Genomic DNA, 20,556 nt, shown 5'->3' with positions numbered 1-20,556 from the left:
AGGAATAGTGACAGCCACAAGCCCATACAGAATGACAGAACTGGAATCAGGTAGTAGTAGACAAAACCTTCATAAATAAGACATTTGTATGTATAACAACGTGCAACCAGGATACGGAGTCAAAATAGTCACCAGGCGACATCAAGCGATGTGCAGACTAATCGGATCCTCACCATGATTTCGCATAAAATTCAGCGCCCTTTGACAGACTCTTGATTAGATAGCGCCAAGAGAAGGAAATAACGAAGATTACTCGTAGTCGGAAACCCACGGGAATCATACAGCAGACGCCACCACGTCCAATACGTGCAAATATCACACCAGACTCCATACGTGGCACCACAGTGGATTCGAACTGCTTGCAAGTTCAACAGCAGAGGACACGCCGGCTACTGTGCGTCCTGCCGAAGTAGTTTTCAATGAGCCACGTTCACGGCTGCGACCAGCAGTCGGCCTCACCAAACCTCTGGTGAGCAAAGACACTACTCTTGCGAATGGGTCATGGCAGACGCTTGCCCACAACATGCCGCCTCACTTGGTCTCTTCGCCATTCGTGTCAGACTGTCCTCTCTTCCACGTCACCGCAGCTCTTAACTACCTTCTCCTCCGAGCTGCCCTGTAACGGAAACAGCAAGGCTCCGTGCGCTGAGGCCAAAATCCGCGGGAATTTCGCGAAATTAAACGCGGGCGCACGGCACAAATATATTTACATCATAGACGTTTGAAACTTAAACAGATCTCTGGGTATAATTTCATTGGTTAAAATAGGCAGTATTAAGTATACTTGATAAGAAAAGTGACAGGGAAAACTTAAATAATAATCATATTACTGTCTTTTTCCAAATCATCGGTAAATATAGTGCACTTAAAACTACTGTCCCATTCAAATAGAAACATTTCACTTAGCATAACACAGTTTTGATACTTGAAGAGTTGCTCAACCGATAATTCTATTAGAAGTTTTGCGATATTAATAACGTGCGTAAATGATAAATGTTGATATTATATATACATATATGGACAATTATATTAATGATAACTAATTAATGATCATTTTGCTATACAGAAGGTAAAAGCGTGTCACATTACTTTCTAGTGAGATATTGAGTTCTTACCAATGCCGGACTGTTACTAAAAACAAAAAAAATTACCTACTGGCGTCTGAACCGCAGAACAGCCTTGCGTTAGGTTTGGAGGGGTGAGCGGACTGCTCGCTCCTGTTGTGGGGTTGTGAGGCAGTGAGGGCTATGGGGAGACAAAGCCCCTCCGTTAATTCTACGTCGCCGGTTTAAATACAAATACTCAAAAGATTATCGTACTTTTGGACAACTGGCGAGAAGACATGCTGATAACGTGAAATTTCCGTAGCATTCAGCACAGAAGAAACCACTGGAATGTAACGCCTATTAACGAGCCCATGGATCGCAACTACCTCTTTTCCCAATACTTAAAGGTTCCATCAACATACGAGGACGCGTTGAAAAGTAATGCCACCGTACGTTGTATGCGAAAACTCTAGAAGCCTATTAAATGAAAGAAACTTATTAACATATAACATCTTTATTAGTCAAGCTTATGTGTCTGCAACTCTCTGCCGCAAGAGGGCTCCTAACTGAATCGTTTGACATGGCGGCGAGCGAACAAACTATATAGTTGAGTGAGAAACAGCATTCTGTAATCGAGTTTCGAATTCGAAGAGTTGCCCGCATATGGAGCACCCTGTCCTTCCGCATGCCAGATCTCACACGTGCGCTGCGAAACCTGCAGCAATCTGGTGTCTTGGATTCGTTATCATCGATCATCGTCCACGTAGTCCTGACTTGGTCCCATTCGATTTTCATCAGTTTCCAAAAGAACATCTTCCAGAGATTCACTTTAATAGTGATCAAACGGTGCAAGCAGAGGTGAGGTTGTGGTTCCGTTAACAAAGTCAAACATTACACAGTGACGGTATCAACATATTGGTTTCTCGCCGGGAAAAAAGTGTTCGCCGTCAGATCGTCTATGAGGAGAAATAAATATGTAGACATGAAGAAAAATGTTGTAGCATGATAATAAGTATCGTTTGATTCAAAAGTTTTAAAATTTTCACACAAAAATTTCGTACGCATTGCTTTTCAGCGTGCCCTCGTATATTGTATCCCACATGGTATTTTGCGGTTTTCAGGATTGCACAATATGACTGTTTTTGGCAGCATCATTACGTAAAGACAAATGCATCCCAACTGGAGTTTTCACACTTAATGTGTTAAGAACATGAACCTCCTGAAAATTACTGGCTAATTCCACCTAGCTTCGTAAATACACTTACGTTAAATGCTGACATCTTTAGTAGTGATTTTTTCCGTGTGTTCTTCGTTCAGTTAATTATATAATAATTTTCACAGTGTCTCATATACACACACTGTAGTTTTCCTCGTCAGACCAGAAACTATATTCTGGTTATGAATGTTGTCACCTGCTGTCTGTTCGTGGTTGTGGATCTCGATAACATTTGTCTCTTCAATAGAGATAATTTTCATAAGGGTATTGCAACTCTCAATGTTATACGTCCATCGTAGTACACCACCTTTCGACAGTATCGGGAATGCGAGGGCGTAACCTATATGATCAATGTAAAAGCAATCGCGTTGCAGATGTGTCTTTACGAAACGAGCTGTCGCATGCTGAGACAACAGCCGACAAACCACCGCTTCGATGACGTTGGGAGGACTCGGGTCCTCTACCTGCTGGTACTTCGGTTGCTACAGAGGCGTGGGTCCTGTCATCTCATAAGCCTACCTGGACACGAAGAACGTGCGACCTTAGTAACCAGCAAGATTACAGCGACAGAAAACAAATAGACTACATAGTGAATTTAGTTACGTTAACTCACGCCCTCTATGTTGCCTATAACTGTCTGACGAAATACAGTTCGCCGAGCATGTTACTTCCATTGGCAACTTCTCTAACTAACATAGTTTTTACTGGTTTCTCTCAAGTAAATTGAAAGACACTACTTGTACTGAAAGCAACACAGTATATTGTATCTTAAAAGCTAAAGTCTTGTGGGACGTTTCTCTAACACGCCATTACTCATTATCGTCCGAAGCAGGTATATTTAGTTATCTGTCCGCTAGCCCCACCATTCATAAGGGAAGTATTGGACGAAGTTGTTCTGTACTTCATTAAGTAGTTCCTTTGTGTAAGAGACACCATTTTATTGCGCGTTTGCCAGAGCCTTTGATCTCACTTTGGAAACAGGTAATCTAAATTTCGTGCCTGAGTTTCGGTTACGATATTCACCAGATGGAATGTACAAAGGGAAGCTACTACATTTCAGATTCCCTGGAATTCGACCAACTCCACAATAAAGTCTTCCGGGAGCATTCGTGTGGCGACAAGAGGTTAGGAGATCTTTATTGTCATAAACGAAGCAACTAAGAAGCAGATACGTAACGTTAAGGAATAGGCAGCCGAACAGACAAAGTTGCAAAGCTGCAGTCGTTACACGACTCTTAAGTATTATTTTATATACCATTCAAACCGTGCTAATATCACTGGGGTGAGGAAAAATGTAATTTAATCAGCAACCAATCTAATGAAATTTATATGCTATCAACATACAGATCACCACATATGAATTACACGCTGGTAAATCGGATACAAAGGCACAGAAGAAGGAATTGATTCTGGCTACAGGCGAGTCCGTGTAAGACGACCCTGACACCCAACAGCATTGTTGCCAGCTTTCAGCTGCGTACCGCCACAGGCGAAAACAACATTCGTCTATACAGTTGCAACAACATTGACGTTTTGCGATAGAGACTTTTTCAAAATCGCGTTATGTGTGAAGATGCTGAAGTTATCTAATTACACTGACTGGAATGCAGGTATTATGACACAGCCAGAAGTTTTTGAGATTACGCATTTGGGAGATACTCATTGGAAGCACTGGGAGACCTTACTCATAAATTAACTTACTGAATTCAACAATCGTTGGTGGCAGCGTATTTTTAATGATGTATTTGGCTTTGAAGCACTAACTATTAGAACACTGTCAGTATTCAAGTGACCAGTGAATTAACTTTGGGTTGCAAAATCACTCAAGTAAAATTCCACAAAAATTTCACATGTAGTAACAGTCCAATCATCGTAGGCTATTATATATCTGACAACTGTAAAACTCCAAAAGAGAAATATTTTAGGTTACCACCTATTTAAAGAACATTGAATCTTCTTAACATAAAATAGATAAGACCATAGTCATCGAGGCTTCATAAATTTACTGTACCTTTCATCATGATATTTTGCAAAATCGTAAATTTGTTTTTCGCTGCCAGATACGAATACGGAAAAGGCTCTGTAACTATTGTGTCAGATTTGATTATACTTCCGTAAACAAATATCGAATATTAATACTTGTCGTTATGATATTCCTTTTTTAAGTTTACAGAATCTCTCTAAGTATGAATGTGTTAAAAAATCACATCATTATCATTAATACTTATTATCCATTCTTCTTTGCATTTCGTGTAGAGAGTATATCGTTGTTATGAAAACGGCATATGGGAACAATATATCAATAATTTCCACTTGTTACTGTTGGTATATAAAGGTTTACAAATCTCTCAAGAAGTTCTATAATCTAGTAACATTTCATTCAAAAATAAAATTTTTTCCTCTGTTCAAACATTATTTCAACACAAGGACAATGTGCTGGATGTATCTGCTTCTTGTGTTGACGCATTGAATGTTCTGCCTTTCAGAGATTAGGTCTGTCGACCCGTTGTGGCCTTAGTTCCTGTTTTTAACCGGTAGTCCTATGTTCCTCTCTTCTTTGGGTTTGTATTATAATGACACATTTGGAATTGCTGTTTCAGCCATTCTTTCCAAATCTTCTAGTTTCCATTACACTTTCCAATTTGGTGATTTACTACAAAATGTTCAATTCCTGTCCAATATTTTTATCAGGAAACCTGTCCTATTTAGTGCTTTGTTTGACTGCTCGTAAAAGTTTCGTTTCAGCCGTCTAAACACTGCTAAAATCATTCCTGTTCATAAGCCAGGATTCGTTGCCATACATTACAACACATACAATTATAAATTGATAAAATGTCGTTTTTGTCACTCTTCGTGCAATTTTTCATTTTCCACTTACAGTGGCTCATATATTCTGACACCTCTGTAATTTAATTTCTGCAATCTTATCTCTGATAAAAAGTCGTATGGGTCCCTACGAAATTAAAATCCTGAAGTTGTTCAAAAATCATCGGACTTTGTTTCAGTACTCGGTATTTCCCAGAGAATGCCGTTGTCTTAGTTTTATGTAGCGCTGCCTTAAAATTATAATCATTTTAAATTAAGTTTAAAAGACTTATTGATATTTATAGTTCGTTTTCAGAATTTGCTATTAGCAAAACTTTATCAGGCTATCTATCTATCTGTGTGTCTATCTGTTCTTGTATACATCAGTCACTTCTGGCGCTCTTTCCATCCATATCATAATGACAGCGTATATAAAAACATCGAAACAGCAGCTGATAAAGTACTTATTTGCCTCATATCTTGATTTATTAAACTCTTCGAGACTTCATGTACAATATATGTTACGTTTTGCAGACTATTGATGCGGTTTAGTGCGTGATTTGGTTACACACGTTTTGACTTCATTTCCTACATGCCCTGTATCGATAATGTGAAACGTTTTTTAAAATTATGTGAAAACAAGTTAGGTTCATAAATTAAATAGTTTCCTCTGTAACATCTCTCACTCAGTAATATAATACCGTAACATGACCTTCTTCTTATCGTGATGCTTTGTCTAGAAGTTATACATGTATAATAATCTTTAACCTGTTATTGTATGTACGTAATATACTTCGTAGGTAATGTTTAACATAATAACATCTCTGTAATCTGAAGTTTGCCGCGATTTTATTTTGCCATGAGCTAGTCATCTGGAATTTTAGTGTTTCGCAAATAGGTAGGATGGAACGTTGTTGCCATTATCTTTCAGTCCACTTACATCGTGGCATATCCTGCTACAAATTATATTATATACATATAACATTTACCATAAACATATCCTAAATTCAGTTTATGGTTCTTTAATCCTAAATTAAATACGACAGATATAAATACATGTGGAATGTTGTTGGTAGATGTTGTGTCCATTCATATAATATAATGGACATTTTGTTATAGATTTGTCGTATTGCCACCAAAATATTGGTAGTTAATTGGTACAATCTCTTCAAGCAAGTAATATTGTGGATGGAACATTGTGGCTGCTGCCTGTGACCAATTCTAATGAAAATATCGTCCGAAAACAAATTATTGTTAACTCCTGCTAAGGGAACTCCTGAATTAATGATTATGCTGTCATTATACGAGTATGTTGAAATAACCGCCTTTCTGGCAGTGTTCATCATCTTATGAGTAACGGGTCCGTGTCATCCCTTCAAGCAAAGTATTATTTAGAACAGTTCTTACAGCGAGCCAACAATTATGAACATAAGCGAATTATAATCGGCATTCTTTCATCCAAAGTTCTGATGTTTGGAATTGAGTGAAACGACATCGCGGTTTTACGTTATGGGCGTGCAAATGTCTTTCGTTTAAAACGAATGGTTGTAGCTCTACTAGCACCTCGTCGCTGAGAATATCGGATTGGTCAGTGCGTTTCTGTTATTCCTCAGATCAGTATGTTAGCCAAACACTACTGCTACACAATGATTTCGTACGGAATGCACGGTAATCACTCTTCATTTGATGACACGTAATAGATAATATAGCATTTAGGGCATAACTACTGAGAATTCGATGGCCCATAAAGAAAACGAAAAAAATTTCCTAGGATTCACTTAACAACGGCCTAACATACGCTACCTGTTTCTAATAGTGTTTGTCCAGTACCACTAACACACAAGACATCGGAATATTGAAATACCTATGATGTTCTCAACACTTTCGTATGTAACTGATATATAGTACTTGAGCCTTAAGGCAAAACTGTTGCGGATGTGTGCATCTGTTAAATTAGGCTCTATTGTTAACACCAAGAATAACAGTGGTGCGTGAAATGTATTCACTGTTGCGATTATGGACAACGGGACACATGGTTGATGACTCATGGAAGTTTAGGGCAGGCCCTGAAGCCTGTTTGGAGGGCCTAATGTAAGCCGCCCACCATCGATAAACGGAAAATCCGGATTCTAATCTTGGTCCGTAAAAAATTTTCACTGTCTTTATTCCATAATACAACTGATGGTGGTCAATATTCACAACTGCGAATACATTTCATGCACCCTTGTTATGATTTAAGTTAACATTAGGACCTAATTTAAGAGACGCACTCTTCCGCAACAGTTTTACCTTAAGGCCCAAGTGCTACACAACAGTTTTATTAGGCCTGTACCACCTTTGTCGACGTCAGGAAAAATGACTCGAGATGTATATAAATAGAAATGCAAATTAATACTCATGTGGACATGAATAACGTGATTGCCTATTACTTTGCCTGCAGCCATAATCTAGATTGCTTATTTTTCGTTGTATAAGTCTGTTCTCGACAGTGGCGTATATGAGACTTCTCTGGTTAAACATGTTTCACACCTATTTCAAGGCCGGCCGTAGTGGCCGAGCGGTTCTAGGCGCTACAATCTGGAACCGCGCGACCGCTACGGTCGCAGGTTCGAATCCTGCCTCGGGCATGGATGTATGTGATGTCCTTAGGTTAGTTAGGTTTAAGTAGTTCTGAGTTCTAGGGGACTGATGACCTCAGAAGTTAAGTCCCATAGTGCTCAGAGCCACTTTGAACCTATTTCAAGAATGAATATATTTTAGTAATCAACAAAGAGTGCTATTTTCTGGAAGTGAGAAGGAATCGTCTTCAGAGTTTAGAATAGGAACATAGTACAGTCTAATATAATGCGATGATCTCAGTGTTGGATTTTTATTTTTGAAGTGTGATCTGGAAAGGGTATCACTGCTTTAGATTGCTTCTAAGGTAATGCAGGTATCTGTGGTTATTTTAACAATAGATTGTTAGAAATGAAACTATTTTGCATATTTCATTCAAGGTACGTCCAACAAGCTACGACGCGAAAATCAGAGATATTAACTTTTTTTCTGATTCATAGATGAGAAAATATAACTAAGAGTGGACTTTAAATGGCAATGGAAATTTTCTTATGTGTGGAAATGCTATTAAATACTACCCTACACCTCTAAGAGACCGAAATGCATGACACTATTTTTCACCAAATTTCTGTTATAACAGTCGGGTCACTCTAAAAGTCATTCAGATCCTCGGCGATAGAAATGCACTCCTAATCCACGGCACCATTCGTAAATGTCGTCATCGTTGTAAGATCTGTGATTCCCACGAATTAGTTTCTTGAGTGCCCGGACATTGTTATCCGTGGTCTTGTTGATGGCCCTCCTTTCCAATGATCATGACCCAAAAATGAGGCTTTCGTCCAATTGCTGGCACCATTTCACCTCGACTGGACACGACATTGCATTTGGCCCATATACAAGCACAGTTGGCCCACAAGAATCATGTTGTCCCACGTCCTCCAACTTCGGAGTACGTTTCGAGTTGCTGTTTTATTTGCGTACTGTATGTGCAGAGGACCATGAAGATGCACTCTCATATGAAAATGACTCACTCTTGTTCCGCTATGGTCTTAGCGTGTGACGACATGTGTAACTTGCACTTTGAAGCCCCTTCATAATAGTGACAGTCATCAAATTTTTATTATCAGGAGAGTTACAAAGCATATCAAAGGCGTCGTAACGACAGCGTCCTTCGACAAAAAATGAAACGGAAGATACAAATGTTCATACGATTTCTGCCACGTATAAGGACTCTTCAGGCTAAAGCTCACAAATTTCAATCAAATCAAAAGTATTTTCAACGTTGTTTACGGTAAACAGCGAACAGAGGAATCTTTCCTGTTGTAGCTTACAAGCGAAAACAATTTTAAAATGAGTCATGTACGGCAGATCTGTTGCCTTGCAAGGTAGCTTTGACAAGGACTCTTCTATCTACGATTTTTAAATACACCTAAAGATAGTCCTTGGAACCTGGTAGTCCAAAGACTTCAGTCGTAAAATACCTACAACGGATATTTTAATCATAAACACTAAACATTTTAAAATATTCTAAAACTTATAAACTTACATTTAGTTGTGTTTAATGTTACCGATACGAAAACAGATATTTACGATATGGCCTTAAGATGATAAATGTAAGCATTGCCATGAACCGATGCAATTTATACATCTTCCCTTAAGCACAGTGTGGGTCGTCAGAGCCTAAGTAGTAAAAACGTAAATTATGAGAGATCTCTTGGAAGCTAAGATGGGTAGATCACGTAACTAATGAGGAGGTATTGAATAGAATTGGGGAGAAGATGAGTTTGTGGCGCAGCTTGACAAGAAGAAGGGACCGGTTGGTAGGACATGTTCTGAGGCATCAAGGGATAACAAATTAAGCACTGGAGGGCAGCGTGGAGGGTAAAAAATCGTAGAGGGAGAGCAAGAGATGAATACACTAAGCAGATTCAGAAGGATGTCGGTTGCAGTAAGTACTGGGAGATGAAGAAGTTTGAACAGGATAGAGTAGCACAGAGAGCTGCATCAAACCTGTCTCAAGACTGAAGTCCACAATAACAACATGATTTTGGTTGTTTAGTATGTCATGAAAGTACTCTTCAACAGACTTTTTACAGGAAAAAGTCGAAATTCACGGCTTTAGAAAATACACTCTGGAGAAGTGATCAAATGGTGAGCGCTGCTGCAGTAGAATCTTTTGTGTGCTTTGTGGCATCCACTGAAATGTGTAATTCGGTTTATTTTATAACGTGTGGCAGTAGTTTATTACTTTACAAATTCGGAACATGCCATTAATTATTAACTGAGAACGAGCAGGCAGTCAAGCTGATATATACGAGCGCACATAATCGCGAGCGCACTTACACACACACAGACAGACATTAGCGCCCAGCATGATACAACACTGCGCCGCAGCTAAAGAGGCGGCATGCCGTGCGCCGACCACCAAACAGGCATCGACATTCGGTCTGTGACAGATGTGGCCGCAGTCCGCATTTCGCAGGCCGACCGCCGCCACTGTGCGAAGCCGGCGGAGGGGCCACGCGGACGTGAGGCCGCGCATACGGGATAGCTCAGCTACGTGATTCGCAGCGGGATGAATATTTCATTAGCGCTCTGATACCACCGCTTCCTGGTCTTGCATACCGATCTCTCATCGTTTCTCAGTTGTCTAGCGGCTCAATGCAGCCAGAGTTCCGTAGTCTGCAATCAGGGCAGTCGGCGAGACGCGCACAGGCGATACCTCTCAAATATTCCGTTTGAGAGACGAGCAGCCCGAACAAGTATCGACTTGAGTAGTCGCGTTTGAATCTAGCCTTTTATCTTAATTGCGCTGTCACAGTGTTTACAATAAACCGCTGAAGTTCTTTGTTTGTGTGAAACCCATTCTTTACAAACGGCAAATAGGTACCTGAAAAGGCGCCAGACGTAGCAGGAACGTCCTTTTCCATTCATTTCGCCTACTTTTCTTCCTTTTACATTCAACACCCACTTAAAAATACAAATAGAGAATAACAGAAAACTCAAAACAAATCTATATAAAAAAGTAGTATTAAGATGGGGATGTGTCACACAAAGCAAACGTCTCTACAATTAGAAACAATGAGATACGGAAGGGCACGGTACATACAGGACAAACAGAATCTAAATACATCACGCAGTTTTGAACATGTGCTACGATACAAGCCTGTAAAAATTACATGGTTCAGAGGGAACAAGAACCTGTCCACGAACACATTTCCTGCAAATAATAGCTAGTCCGTTGTGGCCACTAGGAGATACTGATTGCGGTTACGTGATTTTCACTCGAGTCACGGCGAGACGTTGGCGCGCAGAGCAGGTGTTAGCGTTAGTTTGTGCTTTTGTGTGCCCTTGTGATATTATTGCATGGTACTAACGTTAATAATTATTATTACGAAAAAGCTATTACTTGACTGATGACTTCGCTTTTGGTAGAGTAGAGAAACTTCTACGAGTAAGGCCAACAATTGTGAAAAAAGAGGAACATAATTTCTGCCAGTCAGTGAGTGAAGTAACTAAACATCGTGAAGTTTGGAGAGCAATAGACGCCTTTTAGAAGACATAAGTGGAATAAAACGAATTTTCATTTACAAGTTCGAAGCTATGGAGACACGGATGCACATGTTAGATAGAGGTCGCGGGAAGATGTATGAGAGGGGAAGCCTATTTAGAGACGCTGGTGGACCATTACAAAACTCTTTTCTGAACTACAGGTTGAAATATTTCTTAGCCGTCCATTCTCAGACGAGAAAAAGAAATGTCTTCGGTGTGTATGCACCCATCATTGACGATATTCTCATACCGTTCAACACAGAATTACAGGAAATAGCTTATGACTCTTTAAAAAATGCTTATGGCTTGTATGTTTTAAGTTTGTTACCTCAAAGAACCGTTCTAACAATACAACATATAATCCTGTCATAGTGATTTGAAATATTTTAATAATTGTGTAGCATCGCAATCAGAGGCCGCACGCATTAGCCGTGCGGTCTGAGTCGTCTTGTCACAGTTCGCGCGGTTTCCCCCGTCGGAGTTTCGAGTCCTCCCTCGAGTCAGGGATGTGTCCTTAATATAAGCCAGTTTAAGTTAAATTAAGTAGTGCGTAAGCCTAGGGACCGATGACCTCAGCAGTTTGGTCTCACAGTTTTCCGTAAAGCACAGAATATCAGTTTAATAGTTGCCAGTTTATAATTTTTCAATGACATCACATGCTACACTGTAAGAATTATGTAATATGATATCGTATGGCAAGTATTATGCAGTAAAATGTAAGTTATTTTCAAAAAGCAAAATATTTATTTTTGAAAATTATTCAAAGCCGAATATGTCGAATGGTTCATTCAAGTGAGAACATGTCCATGTTTAACTGCATTTTAAAGAAATTTATTGTTGTAGAATAGATTTACAGATATGAACTGCCATTTGGCACAAAAGCAAAGGATGTTGCATTGCAATAAGTTATTTTCATTCATACGAATGCCTGAAATACGTTGATTGCGGAAAATGAAATTTAGTGAACATTTTCGTCTTTCCGTGTCAACATCTCAAATATAATACCATGGAAATTTTCTGGGTCTAAGGCCGCATCATATATTGCAAAATAGATCTGACTGACGTTTCAGTGGCCTTCCTCTGGGTCATTCCAGTAGCCTATTTATCAGTCTATTATACAACGTGTTTTGCCTCTACGCGAGAAACGTTTATCGTAAAAGAATATCACCGCAAAACCCTACGCATTTACTTCAAATAAATATGGATTGAGTATAGGTGACTCCGTATGAGACAACACATTAGAGCAATCCATGATTGCTGTCGGTTTTGCGGAATGAAAGCTGAATGGAGTAAAATGGCTGCGCATCCAGTACGGTGCCAAAAACATTTGCTTGACCAAAAACGCAAATCATCCATAAGGAGACGAAAGAACAAAATGAAACGAGATGCTTGAAGACCATATACGGTCCTATTTCAGTGTTAACAAATCATATCAGATTTACATGGAAGATAGCATCCCTTCTGGTCTGCGTGCATGAATTCGTTCGGTTGGGAAGGATACTATGAAGACGTTGTAACCTCTCCAGATGCATGCAATCCCACAACTGCTTTGTAACTCTTCCTGGATACAGAAATGGGACAGAGTTCGTATCCGAACTGCTCCGACACATTCTCTGTCGGGAACGGGTACATGGATCTTACTGGCCACAGTAGTATCTCAACTTCAGGCAGAAAGCTCGTAAAGACACGTGCCATACGTGGACGAACATTGTGCTATTGCGTAATAGGACCACGACAGTGTCGCATGAGAGGTACTGCATGAGGCTGCAAGAAGTTCCGTTATTTATTACCAGGAGTGACCTGATGTCAGAATCTTCTCACTTCTCCACTTCCATCAATACCTCTTTAATACCTTGCCTGTTATTACATCCTATAATGTTTATCTTTGGTCGTTTTCTGTTTACAATTCGTGATCGGACCTTATACAGACAACCTGTGAGCCTTCTGAGTGAAACCTCATGTTCATAATTTCCATCACTGTGACTAGGGTAATCTCACGAGTCTTCTTCTTTGCCGTTATTAGATCTACATTTCAACTTCTAAGAGGGGTCTAATAGTACTTGTGCAAACGGTGAACGGTATACTGCGACCTATCACCTGCCCTCATTGTGCATCTTTTTGCGCTGATGTCACATTGCAGACTGTCGGTAATTCTCCTCGTCTTTACGCATCGTTCTACATTTTACCTTTCCATCAGTGCCAGCCTCCCAAATTCCGATAATTACCTGCAAGAAAGTCCAACTAATCTAAATCTTGGAAAATAGTATTGACGTCTGTTTGGAAGTCCAGGTAAGTTTTCCTGGACTGGCACTGGTAACTTAATCACTGTATTTGGTATTAGATCTAACTTCTTAAGTGGATTATCGTAGTAGAGTTCTCTTTCTAAGTATCATTAAAACAATTTACCATTTCCTGCAACCTCTATTACTAAAATTATGACTTCCCCATCGGTCTCTCCTCATGCAGTTTTGTGCATTGCTAGACCAATACTGATTCACACAAGTGCCCTCATAAACTCGTCGTCGGTGGTTGCACTGCAATCCTTTTCCACTTTCCAGAAGTTAAAGTCTAAACTTCTACCCTACTAATTAATCAAAAAATCTTCTTCAATCATCCCCCTGTATAGAAAATACTCCCTCAAAATGTTGTCTGAATGGCACAGGATGTATCCTCCCTCTGGGTAACAGAGTATGAAACTTTCACACACACAAATATGCTCAAGAGCAAAAGAAACTGCTACAACTGACTAATATCATTTAGGGCCCTCGCCAGCACGCAGATGCGCCCCAAAATGATGCGGCGTGGACTCCAGAAACGTCTGCAGTAGTGCTGGGGGTAATTAACACCATCAGTATTGCAGGGCTGCCGAAAAATCCCTAAGACTATTTGAACAGCACGTTGCAAAGCATCCCAGATATGCCCATGGATTCATGAGGTTGTCTCAACCCGTACACGTCCAATTGTTCGATAAAATTTGAAACGAGACTTGTCCGACCAGGCATCATGTTTCTAGTCATCAACAGTCCAGTGTCGGTGTTGACGGGCCCAGGCGAGGCGTACAGCTTTGTGTCGTGCAGTCATCAAAGTTACACGAATGGGCCTTTGGCTCGAAAAGCCCATATCGATGATCTGTCATTGAATGGTTCGCACACTGACACTTCTTGATGGCCCAGCATTTAAATCTGCAGCAGTTTGCGGAAGGGATGCGGTTCTGTCACGTCGAACGATTGTCTTCAGTCGTCGTTGGTCAGGTTCTTGCAGGATCTTTTTCCGACCGCAGCGATGTCGGAATTAGGTGTTTTACCGGGTTCCTAATTTTCCCGGTATACTCGTGAAATGGCCGTACGGGAACATCCCCACTTCATCGCTACCTTCGAGATGCTGTGTCCCACCACTCGTGCGTCGACCATAACACCACGGAAAAACTCAAATTTGCATAACCTGCTATTGTAGCAGCAGTAACCTATCTAGACACTGCGCCAGACACTTTTTGTCTTATGTAGGGGTTCCCGACCGCAGAGCCGTATTCTTCTTGTTTGCATATATCTGTATTTGAATAGGCATACCTATACTAATTTCTTTGGCGCTTCAGTGTATATCACCAGATACTGTGCCGTTTTTATTGTTATTTTCCTGTTTTTCCTGCTGTTACTGAACTTGAAGCCTCAGCTTTATTCCAAGACTCCATCCGAGTTGCACTGTGAGCCACTGACTATTTCCTACCAGTTGTCTGTTGTCAATTTTTCGCCAATCTCTTCCTGTTCTGAATGAAGTTCGCCTCGATTCATAACATAAATCTTTCTTACCATATCTCTTCCCTTGAATAAATCATGACCAAAAGATGTATTTATATATTGTTATTGTGAGCCTTTTTACAAATCTCAGTACTTCCATTTTGATTGTACATTAATGTTGACACATCTAAATTCTAAATATATTATTTGTTGCTCGTGTGCTTCAGCTGCTAACTTTTGACTTTCTTCTTACTACTTCAGTCACGCTCAAGATTTCTAAGCAAATGTCTTCTCATCTCATCTAGTTTCTGGTTTATTTTTCTAGTCGGACGGTCTGGTTATCAATATTTTGGTTTTATTTATTCATTGAAGTTATTTTGCTTTTTCAAGCTATTTGGTTTTTTTGAAATTCAGCTGCTTTAACTGTAACGAATTTTTTGTTTCTTGAAGATTTTTCTTAAATTCTCTTTGATACTTCAGCGACACATCGTACATATCAGTAACATTTACAACATTACTTTCATTAGAGAGTTGACCTTCACTGTCGACAGCAATAGTGTCTGTCCATACAGTGCAATGTATGTCACTCGTTACATTTATATCTGATCCATAATCATCTGAATGTAGTAGAGCAATGTGCACCTCAGTACCGTCTTCCGTGTCATCTGGAATGTCTGGCACTGAGGAACCTTCATCATGTGATTCTGACAAATGCTCGTCATCTTCCGGTCTTCCATGAGAAGATTAACCCCCATTAAACTACTCCTTTATATCACAGCATTCATACTGTCACCTACGGTTCAAATGTTCTGATATTTATAATTAGAAACCTATTTACTACTAGTTAAGCTACTGATGCATTCTGCTTTCCTATGCTGTGATGTGAGGCTACACCACATGATACTCTGAGGCTTTTAAGGAAGAGCTCAGCCTTGCCCACCGTATTTTGCGATGACTGGTCCACTGTTGCTGAGGAGGTGGCGTGAGAACATTCGTCACGCATCCGGTGTGCTAACTTTGGCATTTTGCCTCCCATAACCATTAACTAGTGTAAAGACTTTCTGCCGTGAAGCAGTGACTGGTACACTATGCAGTCACATCTGCCTGATTCCTCCTGCTGTCTCATGTGGATCCCTCCTTGCGATGGGTAGAGTTGCAATGAGGTGCTGAATTACTCTTTTATTGATGCCAGTTTTTTCCGCTAAATTACACATCTAAATACGTATATATGTTATCGCCCTTTCATTGCAGAGTCTTACAAAAAATGGTTACTGACAAGTAATTTCACTCTGGAAGCTGTCAATGCCACTTCCATGAAATTTGTATGATCTTTAACACCTTTATTAAGAAACGTCACTAGAACTCTATTTACGAGATTACGATCTCATGTCACCATAACTGCACATTCACTGTTCATCTCCTTTATAATTTCTTACTATTAAAAAAGGAATTCATTCCCACCAGGGATGCCATGTACAGTATGTACATTAGGGCGTGACCCAGGTAGCTAGTTGCAACAAAGTAATGATACACATGTGTACAACACCAGACAGACCAAGCAACAGTTTTACACTCACTTGACCTCTTCTAGAGATGACATCTGTCGATGAGAACATCATTGGAGAAGATAGTGTCCAGTAACTTCTTCATTTATTAAATGATGGGGCTATGTTAGGTATGCAAGAAGATGAGGAGCCACTTTGAATGAGGAGAAATTCTGTTTATTTCGTTACAGATCGTAAGTCTTACCACATCACTGTTTCCACACAATATAATCACACAAATGCTTATGTAAAATATCACTCGGTTAACGTGCTACCAAACACATCCAATGATGCTCAGAATAATGTAATGCTTCTGAATAAGATCACACTCGAATCTAGCGCAATATTTCTGAACAATTGGCTACAGCCAACTCACATATGACCGTTGACGTTGACCGTCACCACCAAACACCAGTAATGTACCCTGGAGCTGCAATTACCATTTCGAATTAACTATAATAAACACGTTTAGCGAATTTCTCTTCAGTGTTCTTAAGTGCACAACCCCTCGGTGTGGCCACTGTCACACGGCTCTCACCACCAATGACACTGTAGCTTCTACCTAAAACATTTGTTCAATCAGCTGGTCGGGAAACTATTAGCTACCAAATAAGAGGCTACTTCTCTCACCCCACAGGAAGCGACAACGTTGTTTCCAGGTGCGTTTTGAAGCAAGAACTACACAGCAGGGCGTCTGATCCCCATAAGGGGCTTCCCCAACACAAGGGCTTGCCATCTTTTGCACAATATTATACTAGTTTTGATATTGACTGGTCATAACTCAAATAGCACAGTGATTCCACAGCGCAACTGCTGCTACTCTCTGACCAATGGTGTGAAATGAGTAAATATTGCTGGAGTCCTTTATTTGCTCTAGGATGGCAGCTGCAGAATAAATTGGTTACAATGTGCCTGGTGCAGAATACGTCGACTCTCTCGTATGAAGGTCAGGCATGATTGGCCGGAACCTTGATGACAAGCACAAGATCAGGTGATCATGCAGTTCAACATCAGGACACCGTTACGTCCAAACGCCCCGCATATCTGGATAATTTACGGCCCGATCAGTTGATCAAATGGAGGCAACAATGATACCACTTTTAAACTCTGGTAAATGTAGAAAACACTGTTTCACAGGTGTACACGGTATTCCAATGTCCTTCACAGTAATCACTGATCATCAGGCGCTTTTCACACCCATTATATACCTTACCAGGCCTGGTAACAACGATAAACACAAATAACATTAACGCAGTCGTGTGGACGTTTTACCTGTCATAGAAAATTTGCAGTTGTTATCATTGCAACTGTTATCATTGTTGGAAGAGGTAACATTCGTCAAGTACCTGGGTGTGACTATTCGAAATGATCTCAAATGGAATGACCAGATTACACAAGTAACGAGCAAGGCGAACTCTAGATTACGGTTTATTGGTAGAATACTGAAGCAATGCAGTCCTTCAGCAAAGAAAATTGCTTACAATACGTAAGTTCCTCCAGTCTTAGAGTATTTTTCGTGTGCATGGGACCCTTATAAGTTGGGTATCGTTAAAGAGATTGAGAATGTGCAAAGAAAAGCATCAAGATTCGTAACTGGTACATTTAGCCATCGCAAGAGCGTTACAAATCTCATAGAAAGTTTGAAGTGGGATACACTTGCAGATAGACGACGACGCATCTTTTACTCTCAGATTCATCAGATCAATCGTGACTGTTTTAGTATAGGGAGTTCAGGTTGGATGCAGCCTATTGCTAGTATTAATAATTGCTTGTATAAAGTGATAATGAACATTTCAAACACATTCTCCCAAGTAACACACAAAACAAACGAAGTTTTGTAATTTCGTATGTTGGTGGTACGTGAAGTTTGGAACTCAAAAGTTAGACACTGAATTTTGATACAACTCTCCAACGTTCAGGAGCAGTGGACTTACAATATTCCGAGTATCTTTAATACTCTGAACCGAAAGTATTTCTTGAACAGTCTGAATGGCTATTTGGTAGTTTTCACATTCATCATCAGGGCAACCGGGGTTTGATTCCAAGAGAATGTTGACGTTTAAATAAAGTGCATGTTCTTTGAACATTCGCGTAAGTACACAAAAATTAATAAAATTTTATTTCTTTTTGTTTTAAATCCAAACTGTTTTTATCAACAAACGTTTACGAAATATCAGTAATTAAGAATTTGTATTTGCAATGATATCTGGATCTTTGTGTGGAGTATGTAACTGAAAATAAAACTTGCGTTACCATACAAATAACAATCAGCTACATGATATTTAACATTAGTTGAGTGAATCTGTGAATTTTATATTTAGATGACGTAGTTATTCGAAACAAACGGAAAGAAAAAAAGACCGACACACTCCTGGAACCAGCCATTATTAGTCTTCAGCGCTACAGGTTTTTTCCATCTTTATATATTTCTTACAGTAATCTTCGTAGAGCATACACCTTTGTTTAAAACTGGCCATCGGATGGGAATGGAACCCAGGCAAACATTGTGCCGCAGAACCTCTGAAATGCCCGGTCCTGCTTTATGTTCTTCAAGGCGTTTGGAAAATTTAAAAGTCGATTTTATCGAAACTTTTTGAGGGTTAGATACAACGTCCTTGGGTGATTGATATTCGACTGTTGAGCTTTACGTGTTGTGAGTATAACAAGTAGCAAGAATTCGATGACCTAGTCGTATTCCTGTCAGACGTTATCTTTCCAGGCATTGTAGAAACCAGAGTCATTGCCTACCAAAATATGACTGCGACTGGTGTCGCAGATCCTCCTCCATACTTTGTGAGTGGAACTATGAGAAACTGTACTGTTCCTCTTGCGCTTGCAATAATAAGCATTATACCCGGCAAGAGAAGAGCCGCATTTTCTCATCCAATACCTCCTCCAGTCGGTGCTAGATTTGTGTTGCTAATGATGTCCCACCTTTGCAATGATCTTGCTTACATAAATATTAACGAACAATTTATACACCTCGAATGCTGCATCTGGGCTTCAACCTACTTAACTGTATTTATAATTTGTGGCCTTATAATTAAGTCAGTAATTTCATTTGTGTATGAGGTGTTGTCAATAGAGATAGTAATGAAGTTGAGGGTCGTTTAATGTCAGTAACTTTTAGCTTTCACTGTTTTGTTAGCAGAAGTTTGAGTGGTGGAACTCAACACGAAGAGAACAGGTTCGAATTAGAATCGCTTTGCTATCGCTCGAAATATGTCCAATGTCTCAACTTGCTCGAAAGGAGGTGAGGAAGTTCTTGAGCACAACAATGCACTCAAATGTCAATTAAATGACACACCCATTCATATGTGTTTTTAGAGTGCCACATTAGTGGTCGTTATACTGATAAATTTACATGTACATCCACGTTCTGCAAACCACTGTGAAGTTCATCGCCGAACGTACGTCCCATTCTAACAATTACTATCTCTTTTTCCCGTTAGATTCACGTATGGATCGTGAAAGAATTATTGCTTAGATGCTTCTGTGCGTGCTGTAATTAGTCTGGTCTTTCGTTTCTGATGCTCATGCGAAAGATACGTTGGAGGTTGTATTACATTCCTAAATTCATCACTTAAGAGTTAGCTCTAGAGTCTATCTTTCTAAGTAGGTTTCCATGGGATGGTTTGCGTCTATCTTCAAGCTTCTGCCAGTTCGGTTCTTTCAGCCTCTACGTGACACTTTCCCATGGATGGAACTAACCAGTGACCATTTATGCAGCCCTTCCTTGTACAAGTTCAATATTCATTGCTAATGACATTCAATATAAACAGTAGACTAGGAAGTTGTACGAGTTTTTTTAATGTTGTCTGCTTTGTGGACAGATGGCATTTTCCTAGTTTTGTGAAGTGCGCATTTCTACATTTCTGGACATATAAAGCAAGCTGCCAATCACTACAACACAATGAAATCTTATAACGGACTGACCTAATATTTGCTTATCTTCTTTCAAATTGTGCTGCATTACAGATGACTAAACGGTGTATGGAAAGTCTGAGGTCACTGTTAACGCTGTCTGTAAGATCAAACAGCAAATACGTCCCAACACACTTCTTTGGGACACACCTGACGTTCCACATCTGTCGATAACTCTT

Source organism: Schistocerca americana, chromosome 1, assembly GCF_021461395.2.
Source record: "Schistocerca americana isolate TAMUIC-IGC-003095 chromosome 1, iqSchAmer2.1, whole genome shotgun sequence".
NCBI classification, from domain to species: Eukaryota; Metazoa; Arthropoda; class Insecta; order Orthoptera; family Acrididae; genus Schistocerca; species Schistocerca americana.
This window is presented reverse-complemented; position numbering follows the sequence as displayed.